Here is a 22,889-nt window from a genome sequence, read left to right as displayed (position 1 = left end):
CTTTTTTTCAAATTTTGGTAGCTGTAACAACAAACTAACTGGAAAGTTAGGAACAAGAAATTATTGATATGTAAAAGGAATAAAAACATTAACCATTTTGTTAAAATTGCTCTGTCATAGTGAATGGCATTCTTTGCCTTGTGTAACATCATATAAATATTGATCAGTGAGTAACCTTTTAAATTCTTAAGCATGGTGAAATAGTTCCATTAATTAGTATTAAAAATGCATATATGTTGCGCAAGCTTTTTTTATTGTCTTCAATGTTATTAGTTCTTTTCAAATTTATGGTAAAAATAAGCTCTACATATTATGACTTTAATGTAGAGAAGTACAGTTTAAGAATCAAGATATAATATTATCTTCTATATCATTCTTGTATCTGTTAATAGATTTTTCTCTTATAGTAACACCTTTTTTTAGCTTGAAATATCTGATAAATTTTAATTAAAAATTTTGATCTCATTCAACTCTGAGTAACAAATTATCCTAGTGACAAATTTAATGAGCATACTCTTGGAAATTTGCCTATGCAATATACTTTTCTTTCTTAAAATAAGTTTTGCATCTTCTGTCTGAAAAGAATCTGCAATGATGTGATTTTTTACTCCAATGACATCTAAAGCTAAGTACAATCAGGGGCATATTAGGTTTCTTGGAAAATGTCTTCAGGAATCAAAGGAATTAACACTCAAATATATCAAATTAAATATGATCCATCTGAAATAATGAGTGGTAGGTGTTCAGAGAATGGAACCACTTTGCTCATCTTAAAGTCAAATTGCTGTCACCATGTGGTTTTCTGACTGAATCATTCAACTTCTTTTATCACACATACTTTGGCTGGTACAGTAATATTCCATTATCATAGTGTTTCACATTAGTAAGCCTCCCATTGTTTCACATAGTGGCATTTCTAAGATGAGCGAACTGCTCACTGAGAGAAGATGCCTTTCCTTTTATCAGGCCATTAGGAATAAAATCTTGATCATTTGGATCAAACTCGTTGCTGTCTCAAAAAGTTTATGTAACATTGCAACCAAAGAAATTATGTTGCATCATTAAAATACATAAAACAGGGACTTTTGTTCAGAAATCTTAGAGGTGGATTGAAAAAAATAAAAATATATATACTAAAAATGAAAAAAATCCTCTTTTTTTCTGTTTTTTAATATATCTAAATTGGCGGCTGGTTGGGCTGGTGAGAGAAACTCTGCTATCCAGTCAGAATGCATGAGAGGGTGAGAATTTGGCTTGTAATACAAATTACTTTACCTTAGATTGTCAAACATGGCAGCAAAATTCTGATTTCACAGTAGGTCACTAGGAGACACTGACATTTCCATGAGTCATTGCAGGGGGGGATGGCAAACCTTTAAAATAGGAAAGGAGGCATAGCCCAAACTTTCTAAGAGCTGTGCTAGTTCCACTGGGAAGCTCTGCCATCTTGTGTTCAATTAGAAGATAAATCTGGTTTCCCCAGAGGACAGAAAAAAGAACTTATTGCAAAAGTTCTATACTGTTGTCTCCTTATCACAAAGTTTCAAACCTTCTTGTTGTTTTCTCGTAGACAGATCCTCAGAGCACTGACTCTCTCTTCCTCACAAAGTTACCAACTGGCTCCAGTTCCTTCTCAGCTTATCTTTGGTAATTGGCCCAGCTGCAACTCCTGAGGGGTGAGATTACTTTCTGCACTATCTTTATTTTCTTATATTCTATCCCCCCACACTGTAGGGCTAGTAAGTTCTTACCTTTTCTAAAATAAGTGCAGGCATAAACTCATTGGCCTGTGACTACAGTGTAAGGGTAAGTTCCTAGACTGGCTTTTCTTTATGAGCATGGGTGGTACATTTAATGTCACACGAGTTTGTGCTAGTTTATCAAACACCAGAGTGCCTAAACTGGGCAAGATTAATGCCTTTGTGACAGGTAACACAGCTAGCCACCTGAGCTGGTCCTCACATTTACAGGATTATGGCAGCACTAGAGAGTTCACTTCTGTAGATTCTTTCTAACAAGTCAGGAGAAAAAATGCTTCTTTACTTGCTGAGATGTTAGTTGTAAATTGAATCAGATTATCACTTGTTTGTGCTAAAAAAAAAAAATTGAATCATGTCAGTCATTAATGGATTAGCTGATAATGCTGTTAACGTACAGACAGATATTGTGAGTGACTTCTGAAGCCTGTAGAAAGAAGCTTTGAAGTCCAGCTTCTGAAGAATCCTTCAGAAGTCTTTCTAGAGAAGGAAATTATGCCAAAGCATAAGATGTTATGTAGCAAAAAAAAGGGGGACAATGCTGACTTGTGAGAGATACAAGGCAGAAGGGGTGCTTTTCCAGAGTGGTATGAGATGTGTCTGTGAATCATGAGTTTGCTGGCTTTAACAGTTTGCTTTCATTTAGCTTATTTGTTTTAGGAAAAAATTTGCTTTATATGAGAAGCTTGAGAGCTGGAAAGTTGCCTGAAGACTGGAAGAGGACACAGCAGAACTACAGTAAAATATGGTTTTTTTATGGTAAATCTTAATTGCTGTATCATTGTTCTATGTAGCCCTGTGTTTGTTTATTGGTATGTTACAACTTGGCTTTTTAATATGTTTGGGATAATTATTGTATTTGTGGCAGTTCCTGGAAATTTTGTAAATTTCTAGGTTGTCCTAGTACTTTGTTGATTAAAGAGTTCAGGAAACAGATGTTGCTTAAGTAAGCACAACCAAAGCAACAGCTTGACTGAGAGATCATAGCTACTGATTTTTTGGAGGGTACCAACTAAGTTTTCAGACCTACATTATCTGGATTATGTTTTAGCTCTACTCTTAGCAAATCAAACTTACTAATTTGAAAATCACTGAGAGTCCTCAATGACTACCCTGTACAAATACATATACTCCTTAGTACCTTGCAAGAGGAGCTCCTGGGATTGCATCCGTGCAAACAAATCACCTTCTGTAGATATTGATTAGTTTCTCCTTGCAAAGAGATGATGCTCTTCTCTCTGTTCATGTGGATGCTTCTGCCCATGTTACTTTTCCAGGGTGTGTGGCCTTCACTGTGCCCAGGATATTGGACATGGCACATGTGGAAGTGCAGGGTGCTGTGCTGTGTGCACATGAGTCCTGCCCTCTTTGAACTATGGTCTTGCAGATTGGAGTAATGGTGGTTTTAGTCTAATGCTGATCAACAAATAAACTGATTCTGTGTCTGATTTTGCTTTCAGAAGCACATGGGTAGCAATGAGCACCTCTGTTTTCTAAGGCTCGAGACAGACTACATAGCAAAAGCAAGATAGAGAGCTAATTTGCTGAGGCTAAGCACACACTTGTGTTGAACTATGTTGAATGGAAACCTGAAACTCAGTCTGTTGTTTAGGTTTTACAATTATTACAGAAACAAACACAATGTTTTTCTGCTGATATAAACTAAAACAAAAATACCACAGGAAAATAATCATGAATGGAAAAAAAAAATAGATGCATAAAAATGTAACTGTAAAGGAATTTAATTTTGGCAACAAATTAAGGTGAAACTACTTGCTGCCTGAACATCTGTCTATGTCTCCAGTGTCTAAGTGGAATAACAGCCTTTTACAGCTTTTTTACAAAGTGGTACATTAGTTGGTACAACATGGCCTTTCAGTGTCAAGGAAGTGCATAATAATTTTTTCCTGGTCTCACTTTGAAGCCTGAATTGAAAGAGTGTGACTCATCTTAACAAGCAAGAGATGGCTAATGTGATATTTGTAATACCCCTCTCTCATGCATTTTTGGCTGTAAAACTAAACTGCTTTAACCTCTCTAACCCTATGAGCCATTTTGGCTTGAAGTGTAGATTAGTTTGCAGTCTCCAGTGTTTTCTGCCCTGATTATCTGCTCACACTGCCGCTTTCTAGAATGTCTGCATTGCAGGTACTGCAGCTCACATTTAAGTTTTCCTGGATATAATGTCTCTGTATCACCTCTGTCACTGTTCTCTTTGAGAAGATAAGTGTGGAGTCACTGGGAGTTACTGGAGTTTTTCAGCCCTTTTTTGATAAATGGCATTCTACTTTATGCTTTCCAGATGTTATATAATTTTGACATCAGTCAATATTTTTTCAGTGTTTAAATCTTATCTAACATGTTACACAAAATTCTCATCTTCCAAATCCAGCAGACTGTCACCATGAAACTGAGCTTTCCTCTCTTTTGAAAATATATCATATGTGGATTACCATCCTATCTGATCTTAATTATCTCATTATTTCTGAGATCCACTTGTGTTTCCATGCCAAGAAGTGAGATCTAGTAGTAATTTAAATTAAAGGAAACTAGTAATTAGTTCCTGGCACTCATACTCATTCTATACATACATGCAGGCCAATATTTTGTAGAAGTGAAACAACAGATTAAGACAGATAAAATGCTGTTATCTGCATAATGACTGGAACAGTTTAAAGTATCATTTGCATATCACTGAAAAAATATAGGATGGTTCAATATTGAACTACTGAAACTGGAATAATATCATTATTATTATGATATCATAATAATAATAATATGATATTATGATATCATAATCATAATTCATCGTTATGAATTTTACATGAAAACATCATGCCAGAGCACAAAGTACTCTTCTGCTTTCTTTACAGAAGCTGAAGAGGGCAGCAATATTTGCTGATTTTCAAACAGGTGTGAGAGCAAATGTGCTGCTTTAAAGAAGCAAAGGGATGATATAGGTTATGCATTGCAATAAATGTGCATGGGAATATACTGATATATGATCAGAATTTAAAGGCCCATTTTCAAATGTTTTCTCTACCCAGAAGCTCCCGTTGTCCTATTTCTGGTCAGGCTAATTAAACAGTTCATTAGATAAGGTATTAGACTCTTCTGAAAACTTGGCTACTGTTTTCTAAAAAGTGTGGAGGTGGGCTTCTGAAAATATGGATCACATAATGAGATTCTTCTGCTCCTTTAATCTGAGTGTAATCCGAAACCAATAAAAGTCACTGATCTCAGTAATCTCTGAGTCAAAATGTTCCCTTTTAATTTCTAGCTGGGTTGACATTATTCTGAAACATATGACCATATGTATGTATGTATTAAAAAAGCAGAAGTGAAGACAGAAAAAAGGCCAGTACACTGGCCCATTGGAAAGGTTATTAGAGGGATGTTGTTTCCAGAGAATTGGCCAAGAGCAATTTTGCTCTTTTGCTGAAAATAAGCTTTTTTTTGTTCTAGAGCATGGGTTCAATGAGACAACTGTGTTTCATGAAAACACATAGGACAATAAACATATGATTAAGAGAAACAGGCTCTACTCATACCCTTGTGATTGTTTTTTCTATTGTATTTCATTCATCATATACAGTTCTCATGCAAAACCAACAAAAACAGTCACTTGTTTTTCTTGACTAATGCTGAATCCATAATAATGCACAGAAGAAATTACTGGATATATTTTAATGACATCACAAATTGAGTTGACCTAGTGCTACAAAAATACAATACTCAGCTCTAAGAACAATTCTGAGCATTTCCAGCCACAGACACCATCCCAAACATCTACTACCTGTCACTCTGGGATGTTTCATGGTTTATAGGCTTTTAAGGTTGGAAAAGAAGCCTTCATCCTGACTGTCTGCCCAGACTCTAAAATTGCTGGAGCAAAAGGAATGATTTCTACAAAAAGTACCTCAAAGAAATGGAGTTGGAATGACAACATTTCTTGGGAATTTTTAAGTTTCAGACTTGCTGTTTTATGGTCCTAGGAAGTAGACATTTGGCTAAAATTTTACATTTGGATTAATGCCATCATAACATGTTACTCATTAACCTTTCCTCTGCTTTTATTTAAACTTCTGTGTATAGATTATTTGAGTGTTGTCCTGAGAAAAAGAAAGGTTCTCCTAAGCTGAAACAATTTTTTCCTATAAAGCAAACATGCAAACATATATTTCTAACAAAATTCTCAACTTGTTCATCAAGCAAAGAGCTCCCGACTAAGTACATGCCTCACCAAAGATATATTTCAGTTTTAAATTATTATATTTTTGGCTATTTCCAGGGGAAGTAGCCAAACTTACATAATTTTCAAATGCAAATGTATTTTGGAGACTTTTTATCTTATTGTTTGCTAATGGGAAACCAAATTATATAAAACATACAAATTGCTTCAGTGTACTGCTGACTGAGATATATGAGAAGCCATTCTATGCAGACTAAATTTAATCAGAAGTGTGTTACCAATCTACTCCTGTATCTATTACTCTAAGTGTTTCTAGAGTAGAGAATGTGATTTCTCATAGACGTCAGAGATTGCTGTTTAATTATTCATCCTGAAATTTAATTTCAAAGCTTGTAATCACTTAACTGTTTAAGATGGAATTTGTCACTGAAACAAGCCAAGAGGAATTAGAGCATAATTTAACAGTGGCTCATTTCAGTTTCAGCATGTTTAGTAACTGGCTCATTTAATGCAAAATCTGTACAGGCCCCTGGAACAAGCCACATATGATATTGTTTTTTTTGCTTCCCATAGAGCAGATAAATTTCCCCATTTATGAATGGAAATATTTTGTACCTGAGGTGCACCATTGCTATTTTTCCTATTTTATTATTTATATATCAGGATGTCTCCTGTTAGTGAGACAGATAGATAGATAGATAGATAAATAGATAGATAGATAGATAGATCTTTCTTCTCTGCCACTAGCTCCAGCCTACCAGGGTAGCTTTGCAGTACTTTGGTCAGTGAGGTCTTGCTAATGCAAACGAAAAGGTTTGTGACTTGAAACACAGGTTTCAAGGCAAATGAAGTAAATTTTCACAGGTAAATGAAGTAAATTTTTTTTTGTTATTTTTAATGCTTTCAGATACACTTCAAAAATCAATACTTAGTACATTGCAGAAAGTTGTCTCTGTATGGTCAGTTTTTTCCTCCAGCACAGTCGGAGAAGCAGGAGATAAAGCAGTATGAGCTGTCTCTAAATGTCAGCACGTGAGGTCAGCATAAACTAGTGGCAAATAGCTGTTCTTTAAAGCATCTGTCTTGTCTCCTAAGATGGCTTACTGTAGGCTGGAGCTCTTTTTACAGAGATTTGCTAGTAAGCATGAGAGGCCATGATATGACAGATATTGTGATAGATGCCACTATGAAATGCATTCAAACTTTGCTTCCAACAAAACTTGCATAAGCAGATGGCTTCTCCATCCTGCCTCTGAGGCTGACTGCAGCAGGCATAGCTGCTCTGCTCATTGCCATTACTGCTGTTGCCCTCTGAGTTGGTGCAGTGCACCCCATGGCAAGGCAGCATGGGCCCAAAGCAGGCTTTGCTTTCTCTGTGGTGTGCAGAGCATTCGCCCTGCAGGAGGCACCGACCCCAGGGCGGGTACCCCACAGTGGGGCTTTCCACACACGCCCAGCCTGTGAGCAGCTGAGGATGCTGAACTGCCTTGGACCCATGCCATGGTGTTGGGCACCCTCAGGGATCCCACCCTTCTTCTGCAGCTCCCTGGCAAGTTCTTGTGAGGCGGTCATTCCCCACACGTCTGTCGTGTCCCCACGGCTGCAGGGCCCTGCAAACCCCTCACAGCTTTGGTACTAGAGGCTCTTGGACAGGGTTGTGAGAGGGAAAATCTGAAAACCCCAAAAGACAATTGTCAAAGAGGTGAATTGTGTATTCTTCCTCTGTCTTCGCTTCAGTGCCTCTTTGTGAGCATTTCTTAAGCATACACCTGTAAGGATTCAATGAATAGTCATCAGTTGTTCACAGACCCTTTCTCAGAACATCTCAGAATTCCCCAGGATGCTGGAGCAGCACAACATTGCTACAGCCTCTCTGTGCACCATAATTAAGCCAATTTAACAAATTAAAAGTAACTCAAACTTATCCAAAACTTTGTTCAAAGTTATCAGAAATTATCACTGTAGAAAGTTGGAAATACACCATAAATTACAAAGCATCTGTGTGCTGTAAAGTGATCTGTGTGAAGGGATCTCCTCCAAAACTGAAATATCAGGAAGTTTATATATGTCTTGACTTTTGAATAATCACATTTCTCGTAAATCTAGAGTGATCTTAAATGAGGAAATTAATTAAAAGTTAACATTTAGATCTTACCTCGTCCTTTGTATAATTCCTACCAGGTATGAATTTCCTAGCAATTCAAAGTTATAATTCAATTAAAATTGAATACAAAAGCAAGCCTTGTTGGGCCTGCTTCGTCTTGAGAAGACTGAGAGGAGATATCATTAATGCACATAAATACCTCAAAGGTGGGTGCCAACGGGACAGTGTCAGACTCATCTTATAAAATAAAATATATAAATATATTTATAAATAAATCAATATCCTAACTTATTAATTATAAGACATAAGCCCAAAGACAGGACACAGCAATGTCTGTAAAGTAAAACACAAGAAGTTTCACTTCTACATGAAGGAGAAATTTACCCTGAGGATGGCAGAGCACTGGAACAGGCTGCCCAGGGTGTTGGTAGAGCCCCCCTCTCTGAAGACATTCCAAACCCACCTGGACACATTCCTGCATCACCTGCTCAAGGTGACCACCTTGGATGACTGATGGGTCCCTTCCAACCCTGACTATTCTATGATTTTGAGCTATATTATGATTCCTTTTGTGAACTCATTTGTGATATGTGAAAACATTTAATTACGAGATAAAGAGGTCCTTACCTTCCAGGGTTTTTTTTTTCTCTTGTGGCTAATTTCTTCATTTTTCTGTCCCAAATAAAAATTGTAATAAGACATCTTTAATTAAATACTTGAAGAACATCCTCCAGATCTCAAAACTAAGGAGTTAAATGTAGTCTTTAATGCAGATATTATGACAATATGATTGAACCCTTCAATTTTTTTTACATAACTGGAAGGCCAGAGCTTGAATTAGGTATGTACAACAGTGGAAAATTTCCTACACTGACTGTGGAAAGTAAAACAAAATGAGAAAACATAAAATATTAAATCTTTTTAGGTCAATTTTTATGTATCTGTTTTGTGAAAGAAAGGATGGATCTTTCCATTTAGATAGTGAACATATTTGTTAAAGTAATCACATCCTGTAACATAAATACTGTTTTCGCTTTCAGGAGAAATAGACAGGACTAACTATTTTCATAGTATATGCTGAAGCTAATTTTTGCACAAACACTAAGTCATTTTGCTCTGACACAAATACTTAAGAAAAGAATAAAATGCACCTTAAAATACTTGCCATTTTTGTTCACCTCATTTTAATGGTTGATATTTGTTACTTTATTTCTAAGTTTCCTTGGCAAGCCATTAGGGTTTAACAGAAAACTCATCAGGAATAAACACCAAGCAGAAAGAGAAAAACAACATTGTATTATTAGCTGTCCAGTTGATTTGTAAACACCATTCTGTAACTCCTTTTGCTATTCTTATAGACAAGGTCATGAATATTCTGTATTTCCCATGTCAATATAAAGTTCACTGAGTCATAGATCAATTAGACCAAATGGATTCCTGTAGGGAGAAACCAGTGTATCCCAATTTAGAAGCTTATTTGAGGGAATTTGAGATAACAACCTGTCATCTCCTACTTTGAAATACAATAGTTGGTATAGAAAGCAAAACAAATTAAAGATAAGCTGCAAAATTCTGACTGGTTCAGGAGATTGTTCAATTGCATTTGTGTAATTACTTTCTTCTGGATGCACACATACATTTCTTACAGAATTATCCTGTTTGATTCAGTCCAAATTTATATCACATTGGTTAATCAATTATTTTCAGACATGATAGAAACAGGTGGAAAGTCCTCACTGGAGATAGAAATCCTTGCTCTGTTTTGGAAACAGTTTGCTTTTATGTTTTTGCAGTATCTAAAATAGCTGAAAGAATATCACATATAGTTAGTTACAAAAATAACATGAAAATCAGAAGTTTTTGCACTGTTTTGGAAACAGTCTGCTTTTATATTTTTGATGGTTAGAATCACAGAATAACAGAAGCATGTCTTTGGTTGGAAGGGACCCTAAAGGCCATCTAGTTCCACCCCCCTTGCCCTGGGCAGAGATGCTACCCACTAGACCAGGTTGCTTAGAGCTCCATCCAGCCTGGCCTTGTGCACTTTCAGGGATGAGGCATACACAACTTCTCTGTTCCACCAATGTGTTTCAGTTCCTCACCACCCTCACAATAAAAATTTGTCCTAATATCTAATCTAAAGCAACTCTCTTTCAGTTTGAAGCCATTCCCATTTGTCCTCTCATTACAGGCCCTTGTAAAACATCTCTCTTCATCTTCCTAGTGAGTTCCCCTCAGATCCTGGAAGTTGTCGACAAGAACACCCCAAAACCTTCTTTTCCAGGATGGAAAACTCCAGTTCTCTCACCCTTTCCTCATAGGAGAGGTGTTTAATCCCTCTAATCAACTTGTTGTCCCTCCTCTGGACTCACTCCCAACACACCAATGTGCTTCCTGTGTTGGGGACCCCTGACCTGGCTGAAGCACTGTAGGTGGGGTCTCCAGCTGGGAGAATGGAGTAGAGGACTAGAATACCCTCCCTCAGCCTGATCCCAAAGTTGCTTTTGATGCAGCCAAGGACATATTTGGCTTTCTGAGTTGCAAGCACACATTACTGGTCATGTCCAACCTCTCATCCACCAGCACTCCCAGTCCCACTCAGCAGGGCTGCTCTCAATCTGTTCATCCCCCATCCTGGATTGACACCAGTTGTTGCCCTAACCCATGTACAGCACCATCATTTATTAAACCTCATGAGATTCCCATGGGCTGCTTCTCAAATCCCACTGGATGGATCCCATCCTTCAGGTTTGTCACCCACAGGTGTGGAAGCTTGTTGTCTTCTGCAAATTTTCTGAGGGTGCACTCCATCCTTTTGTCTGTGCCATTAATAAAGATATTAAATAGCACTGTCTCAATACTGACTGCTGAGGGACACCAGCTGTCACTGATATCCATTGGGACTCCAAGCTGTTGACCACTGCCCTCTGGATGTGGCTGTCCAACCAGTTCCTCATCCATCTAACAGTATCTAACACCCATCAAATCCCTCTTTCTCCTATTTAAAGGGCAGGATGTTGAGGGGGATTATAACAAAGGCTTTACAGAAGTACAGATAAATGACATCTGTAGCCCTTCTCTTGTCCACTGATGCAGTCACTCCATCATAGGAGGTCGCTGGGCTGGCCAGGCAAGGCTTGCCCTTGGTGAAGCTATGCTGTCTCTCTCAAATCACCTCCCTGTCCTCTGTGTGCCTTAGCAGAGCTGCTAGGAGGATCTTTTCCATGATTTTCCCAGGCACAGAGGTGAGGCTGACAGGTCAGCAGTTCCCAGGGTCCTCCTTTCTACCCTTTTTAAGATGGGTTAATGGTTCCCTTTTCCCAGTCACCTGAGATAATTGGTGATTAAAATTTCACTGTTTTCACCTAAACAAAGGAAATTAGAAACAGTTTCCCAAGAGTGGACATCATACTAGGAGCAAGAAATTGAATGACTATGTTGTCAAGTGAGCTTTTAAACAGTTCTGGTTTGCCTTGAGTTGGTTTCTTAGGATGTTATACACAGAATTAAAAGTTGCCATTAAATTTTGTGTCAATTTACCTACTTAGTAGTTGTTTGGACAAAGGAACTAGTCCTGAAGAAAGTAAAATAAAGTGTAAAACTCCTGCATTTACTTAATCCCAAAAACAATGTTAATTAAGCAGTGCTATTTATCTTTTATAATATAGAAACAAGGAAATATTCAAAGGCTACATATTTATTAGGCTGCATGTAAATAGTGCACATATCAACATATTCATATTCAGCTTGTGAAACTCACTGCCATAGAACAAATGGAAACAGATTCTGTTAAAATTTTAAAAGAAATAAATCAATATTCTAACTTATTAATTATAAGACATAAGTTCTCAGCTACATTCAGCTATCACAGTGACTGTAACATTATGCCCATTCTCCAAATTCACTTACAAAGAGAATATCCTTAAATCCATGAAAAAATTACTTTCCAGTACAAAGTCCCTGCACACATCATTCTAGAGGTTTATCTCTGAAATAGCTGACAATGTCTGTTGTCAACTTAAATAAATGTTTAGATCACTTGATATACCAAATTCTTCACTGGCAAAGTAGCTATCTGTCAGAACAGTTATACTTCTTCATTTGTTCTTCCATGTTACACATAATGAGAGTAAATTACAGAGACAAATATAAACTTTTTAATGATGCAGCCTAGCATACAAGCCATATAGATTGCAATACTCAGCCATCTAGAGCAGATGATGTCTATAGAGTTCTTTGAGTACAGGCACACAGTGGAACTTGAATTCATGCTTGGTTAGGGTTGAACTTCCTGGGCACAAATCTGTGCTCAGGTCAGGAGCCTGAAGAAGCAGGAGCTGCCTTTGCTGCCTAGCCTGATCTTAGCCTTAGATGCCCTTTATGCTGTAAGATAATATCATGCAAGTAACTTCAGGCAACAAGTAAGCCCAGAGCTTCTTTTCACTAAACTTATTATCTTGTGCAGGAAGGAATGGCTGCTGTGACAGAAATAAAGCAAAGGAAATGTATGGGGTATGCATAGACTACACTGATCAATGAACAAATGTTGGGACCACGCATGAAGAATATACAGAAATAAACTGAACCAGTGCAATCTGCAAGTGCTTTTAACAAACTCTTCATGACCCTAAATGCCAGTAATAAAAAAAAATCTAGAAAAATTATATAGAATGAATGATCATTAGACAATTAAATTAAAAAAAAAGAAAACTTTCAATTTATCTTTGCTGGGTTTTTTCCCCAAATTCCAGTGCAGAATATTTTCATGCTGTAGGTTGTGTTTTCACTACCTAGAATCCTAGAATGTGTTGGAAGGAACTTTTAAAGTCATTTAATCCAAAGCCCTTGCAATGAGCAGGGACATCTTCAACTAGATTCAGGTTGGTCAGAGACCCAACTCATCTGATTGGAATATTCTCATATTTTACCACATCTCTGGGCAACCTATGCCAGTGCTTTACCACCTTCATTTTGAAAAAAAACCTCCACACTTCTTCCTTACAGATAATCTAAATCAACGCTCCTTCAGTTTAAACCATTATGCCTTGCCCTGCCACAGCAGGTTCTGCTAAGTCTGTATCCCCATCTTTCTTAGGCTCCCTTTAAGACTGAAAGGCCACAATAAGGTTCTTCCACGCTTCCCTTGTTCAAGATGAACAACTCAAATTCTCTCAGCCCTTCCTCATAGGCAAGGTATTCCAGCCCTCTGATAATCTTCATGGCTCTCTTTTGGACCCACTCAAACAGGTCTGTCCTGTTTTGGGGTTCCCAGACCTGGTTGTAGCAGTCTGAGTGGGCTCTCACCAGAGCAGAGCAGAGCAGAGGGGCAGAATCCCCTCCCTCACCCTGCTGCCCACACTGCTCTGGATGCAGCCCAGGACATGTTTGGCTCTGTGGGCTGTGAGTGACCATTGCTGGCTGGGCCATGTCCAGCCTCTCACCCACCAGCACCCCCAAATCCTTCTCAGCAGGGCTGCTCTCAATCTGTTTATCCATCAGTCTGTAACAACACCAGAGGCAGGACCTTGCACTTGGCTTTGTTGGACCTGAGGAGATTACCATGGGCCAAATTCCTGAGCTTGTCCAGGTTCCTCTGGATGGCATCCTGACCCCCAGGCATACTGCTGTATGCCAGTATCAGTTGATATATATCAGCTTATGGTCTCCAATGGATGACCATCTTTCACTACCTTTGAAGGACATCCCCGGAAAGCCAACATACAGTAAATCATCCTGTATCAAACTCCAATTCCAGCTATTACTAGACATGGGTCACATATTAGCACACATTAACCAGGTTTTGTTGGCAGAAGGAATTCTAAGAAAGGAGAATTGAAAATGAAAAGGAATAAGAAAATAAATAATTTTCATCTTTCTTCTTTTTTCAGTTACTTCTCTTTGAATTAAAGCTCTTCTAAATTGTCAGGTATTGCAAGCCTTCAGGCTTTCATTCTCTATTATGTCCTGAGGTATTTCTGCCCACACTGCTGCAGCTGCTGAATTGAAGATGGCTGCATCTCCCATCATGCAAGTGCAGTGCTTAGTCTGGCAAAAAATTCAACCCACTTGATAGTTTGGTTGAATCTTCATATCTGAAGTGTCAAATCTTTATGATTCCGATTTCATTTTGTAAAGACCCATGTTCTAATCTCTCTTGTGAAAAGCTGGATATTTCAGGTTGTATTTCCGGAAACTGAGGCAACATTTCCTTTCTGTGCTTGGAAGAAAATAAAGATGAATTGCAAAGTTCTTCTATTTTTTTTAATTTTTTTTTTTCCAGAAATAGGCAATGCTGATGTTAAAGACAGTAACAGTCACTATAGGCAATTCTCATAACTTCACCCAGAGAGCTTTTTTCCAAGTATGGTTTACAGTATGACCTACAAAATGTAGCTTGTTATTGGAAAGGCAAGGACATAGATTTTTCAAGGGCATTTATAGCATAGTCTATGTTAAACTTGCTGCTTCCCATTTGCTTTCATGTTTATAATCCAATAAGTGTTTCCATTGCTTCCAGTAGTTCAGTCTTTAATATAATTAGATGTAGTCATTAAGCTGTTTGATATTATATAATGCAGCTGTTTTTCCTTTAAGCAATATCTTTATGCAGGCAAGGCAAATTCAGATTTTATTCAAACAAGCAGAATTCCCACAAGACAGTCCAAGTTATACTCAAATTAGAGATATGCTAGAGGCAAATTGATACTGTCCTTCATTAAAATCTTTTTTGTGGTTTTGGATGCTTGGCTAAGCATTACTTGTAATGTAAAGTACATATCCTGAGGTGTTAGATACATATGTCTGGATTGTCTCCATGTGAATTAGAGTCCACATAGTTGAAAAAAATTCTCCTGCTTCACGTTTTCCTACCCACTGGTGTGAAGACTTATATTTGCTTTTTTGGACAGCGTTGTTATGATGGCAATAGGAAGAAATAATGGCACAAAAAGAGCTCCATAGGAATATGATAATAAGGAGTAATACTTCTGAAAACTAAACACATAGAATAGTGCATTTTTTCAGTATATTTTTAGCAGTTGTCCTCACAATTTAGCTGAATTAACTTCAGCATTTTTTATTTAAATAAATTGTTCAAGTGGTGTAAGAGGCAATACCTGGATTAGACAATTCTGACTTTCAGTTCTGGTTTTGCTTGTTTTCCTTCAGATATTCTCTGTAGAAATATCTAAAGAAGAAAGTGGAAAAGCCTCTCAGACTTCAGTTTACTGCTCTTCCATGATGAGATACATACATCTGTCCTGAAGTTCTTTTGCTGTTGATGTCACTTTCACACCTGCCTTCAGTCTCTTTGGTGTGGTGCTTTTATTGTTGCACTGCTACTGGCCAGCTGCAGCCAGAGGTTTCATTGAGCAGGGATTTCCATTGTTTGGAGATCATTGCCACTGCTCTTGTTCTGATTGCTGTGACTAGTGCCCTCTTTCAGGTGTTGGGAGGTGGATTTCATAGGCTCTGACAGCTGTCTGAACCATCCATCTCAGCTGATTGATGCCTAATTGCATGAGTGGTTTTATGGTTTTTTAGATTGCTTTATTCTAAGATTTTTAGTTTCAAGGTAGCAATACTTACAAATAGAATTTGTAAGACAGAGATACTAAGTCTCCAAGTACAAGGTTGGACACTGACCATTGAGGACTACCAAAACAATTCATCTTTAAAACTTAGTGATTTGGGGCTTGTGAAGGCTGAGTGCTTGACAGATGTTTCAGGTATGCCCCCCTCAGCAAGACAGCAAGAGTAAAGGTTTTAGTTTCACTGCTCTTTCAGTAGCTCTCAAAATTTGGAGAAATGGTTACTGTGACTCCAGCTGCACTCACTGCTCTGCTTTTCTGGAGCTCTGCTCTTACTGAAATGTGAACTGCAAAAGAAAGATGTCGTGGTTTGGCTGGAAATGTGTTTCTAGAAAAGTCTAAGTCCGGCCAATCAGGGGCCAAATTCAAAATTGGCATTTGATGTAGCCACTAAGGGTCTGGATACGCCTCTGAGAACACACGGGGGTTAAAAGCAGGAGATTCCCAGAGAACTTCCTCTTTGGGAATCCGGCGTGGGTGAGTAAGGTCCGACCTCTCCCCTGCCCAGCTGTGTCTGGGTGGGGGAGGGGGAGGCCATGACAGGGAGGAGGCCGGGAGCCCCAAAAGGTGCAGAGGTGGAGGAGAACATGCAGGGGTTGACGAGATTTGAGATGTCTGGGCAGCCCCCCCCCCCGGAAAGAGGGACAGAGATTGTGCTGGCAGTTCAGCCGGCCAGAAGCGGGGGATGCGGCAGAGAGGTGCCCAGCAGCTGTAGGAGTCCTTGGGCAAGCAAAAGTGAAATTTAACCCCTTTGTAGATTAATAGAAACCTTACAAATTTCCTCTTTGACCCGGCAGCAGGTGAGCTGGTCTGATATCCTCCCCCAGCCCAGCTGCGTCGGGGTGGGGGAGTGGGAGGCCATGCAGCCTGAGGGGAGAAGGCCAGAAGCTCCTGCAGGAGGAGGGGTGGAGGAGAACGTGGGATGGTTTGGGCATCCCCCCTGGGAGAGGATGGCAGGGACTGTGCTGGCTTGGAATGTGATATCTCGTGCCGGCACTGCGGCCAGGAGGAGAAGCGGGGGCGGGACAAGGTGCCCAGCCGCTGGGAGACCAGGCTGAGCTTTTAACCCTCTTACTCTTGAAACAATGGAAGCTGTAAAACACTGATCTTCCCCAGCTGTTAGTTTAGAGGGGACGGAGGATGGGAAAGAAGAAGAGGTTCGAGTAGGTGAAGAAAATACCAGCAGATGAGAGTGCCCCAGATGATTGGAGGAGATGATTGGAGTGGCTTTGGCTGGACTTTTCTCTTACATAGCCACGGGCGAGACCAATTTCTTCTGATAATGCAGAGACTGCAGCCTTGGGGGAGGCGGATGGCCGGAGGCCAGGAATGATAAGGCCGCGAGGAGAAGTAGAGAGAACAGAGACTGAGGGGGAGGGTGTGGTGTAGCCCTCTGCCTTCAGCGAAGGATCTCTGTTCCCGAGACCCAGGCCCCAGGGCAGTAAAAATATGGGGGGGACAGGTGTCCCAAATGGTGAGAGGCGGCCATTTCTTGGAACTGGGCGACAAGCATTCTTAAAAGGACCTAAGGAGCAGTTTAGATCCATGGACAGTGGTGAGAGCACTGGACATGGAAGGAAGATGGTCACCGCGGCAGATTTTCTTCGGGCGGCTGCCGCATGTGACACAGAAGCACAGGAGGTTCCACTGTGTTTCCAGGGGAAGCCCATGGTATAAGAGGGGGACTCCTCTCTCTCTCTTGATGAACTGGGGAGAAGCTTATGTGAAAGAGGGTATTAGACTGAGAATCGATGTGTTAGAGGGGATTTGAATGTTAGAGAACTGGGGGGGAGGAGGAGTGTTTTGGGAGTTCCATTGTGGATCATTGTGTGTGTTTTTTTTCTTTTTTTCCCTTATGTTTCTGTGTTGTAGATTATTAAAGTGTTGTGTTTTTCCCTCCATCCCCGAATGGGAGCCTGCTTTGTTCTGTTCCTGGGTCACATCTCACAGCAACCATTTTAGAAATATACCCTTCATGGGGGCCCTGGCATTGTGCCAGGGTTCAAACCATGACAAAAGACTATGAAATTTATTTAGAGAAAATGAAGTTTTCAAAACAAATTTATGTCTGTTCAAATTTATGTCTCTCTTGAGACAATGTCCATTCCCCAATAGCTGAAGTAATGTCATATAGAAACAGAGCATGTATGCAAATTAATTTTCCTGCAATTCCAAAATAAGAAAGTATTCAGGTCAGTGTAACAGCAGTGAGAATTCACTTTTCCTGCCATCAGAGTCAAATGTCATAAAATAGTGACACACCATCATGGTAGGAAATCTTGTTCATGTGTTCCTACCACAGGGTTGGGTTTTTTTGCTACTACTTCCAAGATTTAAATATAATAAGAAGTCTTACACATGATAAATTTGTATGGAACTGTAGCTTCTTATACCTAGAGCTATACAAGATATGAAAAAGTATTGGCATGATTTTTTTTCCACAATATGAAAGTCGTGATCTGTGAAAGAATGCCTGGGGGTTTGCTTATGATATATGCAAGATAAATTTAATTATTAAAATCAAAACCTTCCTTCACTTTAAAATATTTCTTTCTTTCTTCATAAACATGCTTTTGAGAGAAAAAAAAATTCTGAAATGAGTTTTTACTAGTAGCTATAGTCAGGTTTTTACTAGTTCTTTTAGTTGGGTTTTTCTTTAAAATCCCAGGTTCATGCAGAGAAAAGTTCTTCCTATTTACATTGTGAATGCTGCAAAACCAGAGTACCTATTACAGAGTTTTCACATTTCCTTTGAAGTTTTATTTTTTACCAATATTGATTTTTTATATTTCTTTCAGTACAGTCTTCTGCAGCAAGTATAAATTATTCTATAGCCCTTAAATACATTATCTATGCTTTGAACCAAAGTTAGTGTTTTCTCTAACTTTTTTTTTTTTAAATCTTGTGAAAAAAGTTCTAAAAAACCTTTAATGATTCCATTTGGTAGTTCCCCTCTGAACTTCTACTTGATATAGTTCAGCTAATTAGGGAATCAAGCATAGTGAGAAATCTCAAACTAAGGAAATAAATGTGCATGGCTATCCTTAAGAAGAACAACTAATTGAGGCAGAAAAAGAGACAGAAACTTCTTTTCTGCTACCTGAAGATTCACTTGAACATTCCTGCTGTTTTATTCATTCCTCCTCAGGGAGCTATTTTGGCCTTGAACCCCTGAGAAAGGAATGTGTTTTGAGCACTTCAGTGCTGCACCTCAGAGTGCACCTTGTGGTTCCTTTAGTATAGATGTGGAACAAATCTGTGCACCAAAGAAACCCTTGAAGAACACCAAGTAACTCACATAGCTCTACTGCCTGTGACTCACAGCAGCCATGACCTGGTTAAATGGGAAGGAAAATGTTTCTTTGGGTAGTTATGCACCACTTTTTGCCTGCTTTTCTCCTTGCAAATGCACCCTTGACCCACATAGAGCAAATTTTTCCCCCTAGTAACTTGGGTAATTTCATACAATCCATTTGTCTGTGGCAATTTTGATTTACCAGTTCACCCAATAGAAGTTAGTGTTTCATATCAAGAGGTTCCAGTGTTAAAATCTATAAATAAATTTCTTAGAATACTATTATTCAGGAAGAAGCAATATGAAGTTAGAATTAAGAACTTTGCAATTTACCAAGGGTAGGAACCATAGATTTAATGTCAATTTATGCTTACTGTTTCACTTAGGTCTGCCCATGAATTCAGTTCTACTGATTTAATAATGCATACTTTTAGAAAGGGAAAATGCCATTGACTTAAAGAACCTTTGACTCATTCCCTGCATGAGAAATATTCTGAAAGCATGCTGTTATCTCAGCTGAGATGTGTTACATTCCATGAGCTAATGTGGTATCAATTCACAGGAGAGTGTGCCTTCAGTCAGACCACATTTCTTGGAAAGTTCTTGTTCCTTAAAACTGCATATAAGACTTTCACTGCACTAAGGTCAAACCATCTACTTTATAATATTTTACCATCCCTAAAGCAATTTTCAGATAAAAAAAGTTTGCTTTGATTGTCCTTGTGGAATTATTCTGAACTGTATACTTTACCACTATTCTCTGATTTCTATTCCCATCTTGGTTCAGAAATACCTCTTGCAATAATCCCTGACTTTTCTGGGACTCAGTTCAGAACTTCTTAGACCCTGAAACAGATATAGACTAGCTAATTCAAGTACCAAAAAGCACACCAAAAAAGTGAAAATTAACCTGAGTTAAATTTTTACAGGTTATACTGTGGTGGTACCAAAGCAGCATAGGCAATGCTTGCCCTACATCTGTCATTGCAGCCTAAATTATGGGTCAGTCCATCAGACCTGGCAAATGGAGAAGTTCCTGCCAAGACCTATAGGAAGACCTCAGAGAAAGGACCAGGGTTTTGCAGGTAATGGTGCAGTAGACACAATCACTGTTAACACTCTGAATACTAAACTCAGACAAATAATAGCAAGACTATTACATTTCTTGTGATATACTAGTGTCAACAGGACCAGGCTAGATCAGAGCTTTATTACAAACTATATAATTTTCACACAAACAGCAAGGAGTTATTTTCTTTCGTGAGAACTTGCAATTAGAAAGGGTGTAAGAATGAGAAGGGCTGAGGAAAGGCAGTTCTGTCAGCCATGCTGTTTCAGAGGAAGAATTCAATACAGAGACAATAACACACTAAAGTTCAGCTCCAGTCTCCTGTGTTGTAGGTTGATGTATTAAACACAATATTGACCTTCTGTATTCCTGTGCTTTAAAAAAATTAAACAGCAATATCAACCACCTTGTATCTATTGTTTAACATTTCTAAAGAATGTTAAACTTCAATATCTTAAGCAAATCTCATCATAAATCATTGCATTAATACAATGTCAGGGCACTGCAGATTTTTTACCAAAAAAACCAGCTATGTATCCCATATAATGAAGACAGCAGTATTCTCAACATGAACTATATTTTCCAAGCTTGTGTAGTATTTAATATTACAGGTTTTTCTCAGAAATTGCTATTGTTTATCATAACGTCCTAGAAAAAGAGCAAGCTGATTAAGCAGTTTTTTAGATTTCCTCATTTTCTTTTAGATGCAAAATTTAAATCTCATTAATTAGTGACAGAAAATTGGACACAAAAAATAAAGCCTAGAAAAAAACACTCCATCTATTCCTTGAAACTATGGACAGTGTTATATATAACACATTTAAAGGATACTGCTGTTTACAGTTAAATACTAAGAAGTGCAGAAATGACAGAAAAATCACTGCTAAAACTAGGTACAGCCCACTCATTTGTGCCTTGTGACATGGGCATGCCCACTGCCACAAAAAAACCACAAACAGAATCCACGTTTCTAGGGCCTTAGTCCAAGTAGTTACCAAAATAAAATTTTTTCTCTCTCCGGTAGCTTGTACAACACATGAAAAAGGAACACTGCAGAATAAATAACAAGCGGTCTTTTCTTTGTAGGCCATGACAATGGCAGCCAAAATTAAGCTGTGAAGATGAAGATTTTCTCAATTTGAGAACTGGACCCACACTTCCACCCTACATCTCCATCATATTCTCTCATCATATTTTAGTGAGTTCTAGAAACTGATGAGTAGAAAGTAAGAGATTGTAGCCTTCACCTGGGAGCAAAATAATCTCACTTTCCCTGGGTAGCTCAGCCCATAAACTGGTAGCTCTTGTTTAAGGTGACTTTGCTTGATGTTATGAATCCAAACTGCTTGTCGAGAGGTGTCCAAATTCTTTTGCTCACTGCCCCAGGTGGGTGAACAGGGCGGGTGTCGCTTGTCCGGGCTGGATGGTGACAGGGAGTGTGACAGACCCCGCTTTGAGCCCTGCTGAATCCCAGCTACCAGTGACAGTGCAGCATGGAAACAGAAGAGCAGCACCACGGGTCCTGTGGTAACTTTTTTTTGATGGCAAAATTTCCCCTCTTCAGCGTCCCAGGACCCCAAACTGGGGGCAGACAGTAACTTACATACAGGGACAGGTCTTAAGGGAGGATACAATCTTTAACTAATCAGGAGAATTGGGAGTAAAAAACAAGGCAGGGAATACAATGTATAAACCAATAAAGAATTTCAAGGGAGGAGCAGAGTGTCAGTGAACTAATAGAGTTTGGAGAAATACAAAACTGACAAGGAAGTTTCTCGAGGGAAGGCAGGTTTGAGGAGAAACTGGCATTTAATGAAAGGAGGAGTGAGGAAAGTTCTGGGGAAAAGGCAGGAACAAAAAGTAGAGCATAAGAAAATTACAAAATTACAAATGAAACAGTAAGCATAACTGTTTCATTTGTAATAAAACAAATAACACACTACTTACAGGTGGGTACCTTTAATGTGTACCCTTCCACATAGCACTGTCAACACACCAACGTCTCTCATTTCCCATGGAGAAATTCTCTGCTCTTGGGGATGCTACACTAAAGAGATGTCTCATTGGTTGCTGTCACATGGATCATCTCCATTCCTCACTACAATTATTCACACCAGACCTTGCAAGTGCTCCACCTACAACTGCATCACTGTAAAGTTTTGGATGAGAAATGTGTATGAGAGTAATGCCTAAAATATTTAGATCTCAAGCAAGTAAGGCAGTTCTAGCTGACAGGCTCTTTACTGGGCAACCAAGGTAACATAGTCCTGGATTCTACCATCCAGTATTAAAGATACTTCAAGGAAATTAAATTGAAATCCCACCAAAATTTCTTCTTATATCAATGTATTTTAGTTTATTTTAACATTGTATTTATTCTCATTGCTATATATACCTTTCATTTATGCATATTGGGGGTGGGAATGGGGAGAGTATTGTTTATGTGTTGTATGTTCTCTGGCCAGAGAAAGCAAGAGATGTGACGATGCAAACATACAAAGCATGTATTACCTCCACATCATCTACATTTCTCTGAGATTCACTGAAGTTTAGAAATAAAGATCCTCTGAACCACTCTTGAAGCATACTACTTTCATTTGAAGGCTTTTACAGAAAGTTGGAACCTTACAGGGTAATGTCTGACTCAGTTGCCAAGCTTCTAGCTCCAGCAAGAGCACAAGAGTATTCATTTACTCTTGACAGTGTATAAGTTCCTGGGGATATTTTTAATCTTGTACAAATATCCTGCAATAAAAAGTTCCTGCTAACTTTATTACCAAAGGACAAAGTAATTAAAGAGAAGGTCAACGTGAAAGATCTGCAAATCTTTGATGTTAAAATATGTATCACCATTCCTCTGGATTGTGTTTGCTGTAGTTTAAT

At 38.7% G+C, this 22,889-nt stretch overlaps 2 long non-coding RNA genes across 6 annotated transcripts in view; one reads left to right on the top strand and one right to left on the bottom strand.

Moving 5' to 3' along the window:
- Window positions 1–22,581, top strand: part of LOC135283502 (uncharacterized) — a 59,192-nt gene extending 36,611 nt beyond the window's left edge. The window contains exons 2-5 of one of the 5 annotated variants that reach the window (XR_010349246.1): window positions 1,571–1,676; window positions 2,418–2,516; window positions 19,867–20,022; window positions 21,093–22,581. This is a non-coding gene — a long non-coding RNA (uncharacterized LOC135283502). Of the gene's footprint in view, window positions 1–1,570; window positions 2,517–16,036; window positions 16,120–16,222; window positions 16,443–19,866; window positions 20,023–21,092 lie in introns of those variants that run through there. The other 4 variants (XR_010349245.1, XR_010349244.1, XR_010349242.1 and 1 more) reach the window with 4 other exon arrangements.
- LOC135283516 (uncharacterized) lies at window positions 6,824–16,161 on the bottom strand. Its single transcript, XR_010349249.1, has 2 exons — window positions 8,681–16,161; window positions 6,824–7,718 (listed from the first exon to the last, which is right to left on the bottom strand). It is a non-coding gene; the product is annotated as an uncharacterized LOC135283516 (long non-coding RNA).
- Window positions 22,582–22,889: the final 308 nt, after the last annotated feature.

This window comes from Passer domesticus, chromosome 1 (genome assembly GCF_036417665.1).
Source record: "Passer domesticus isolate bPasDom1 chromosome 1, bPasDom1.hap1, whole genome shotgun sequence".
In the NCBI taxonomy this organism is placed as follows: domain Eukaryota; kingdom Metazoa; phylum Chordata; class Aves; order Passeriformes; family Passeridae; genus Passer; species Passer domesticus.
This window is presented reverse-complemented; position numbering and strand designations above follow the sequence as displayed.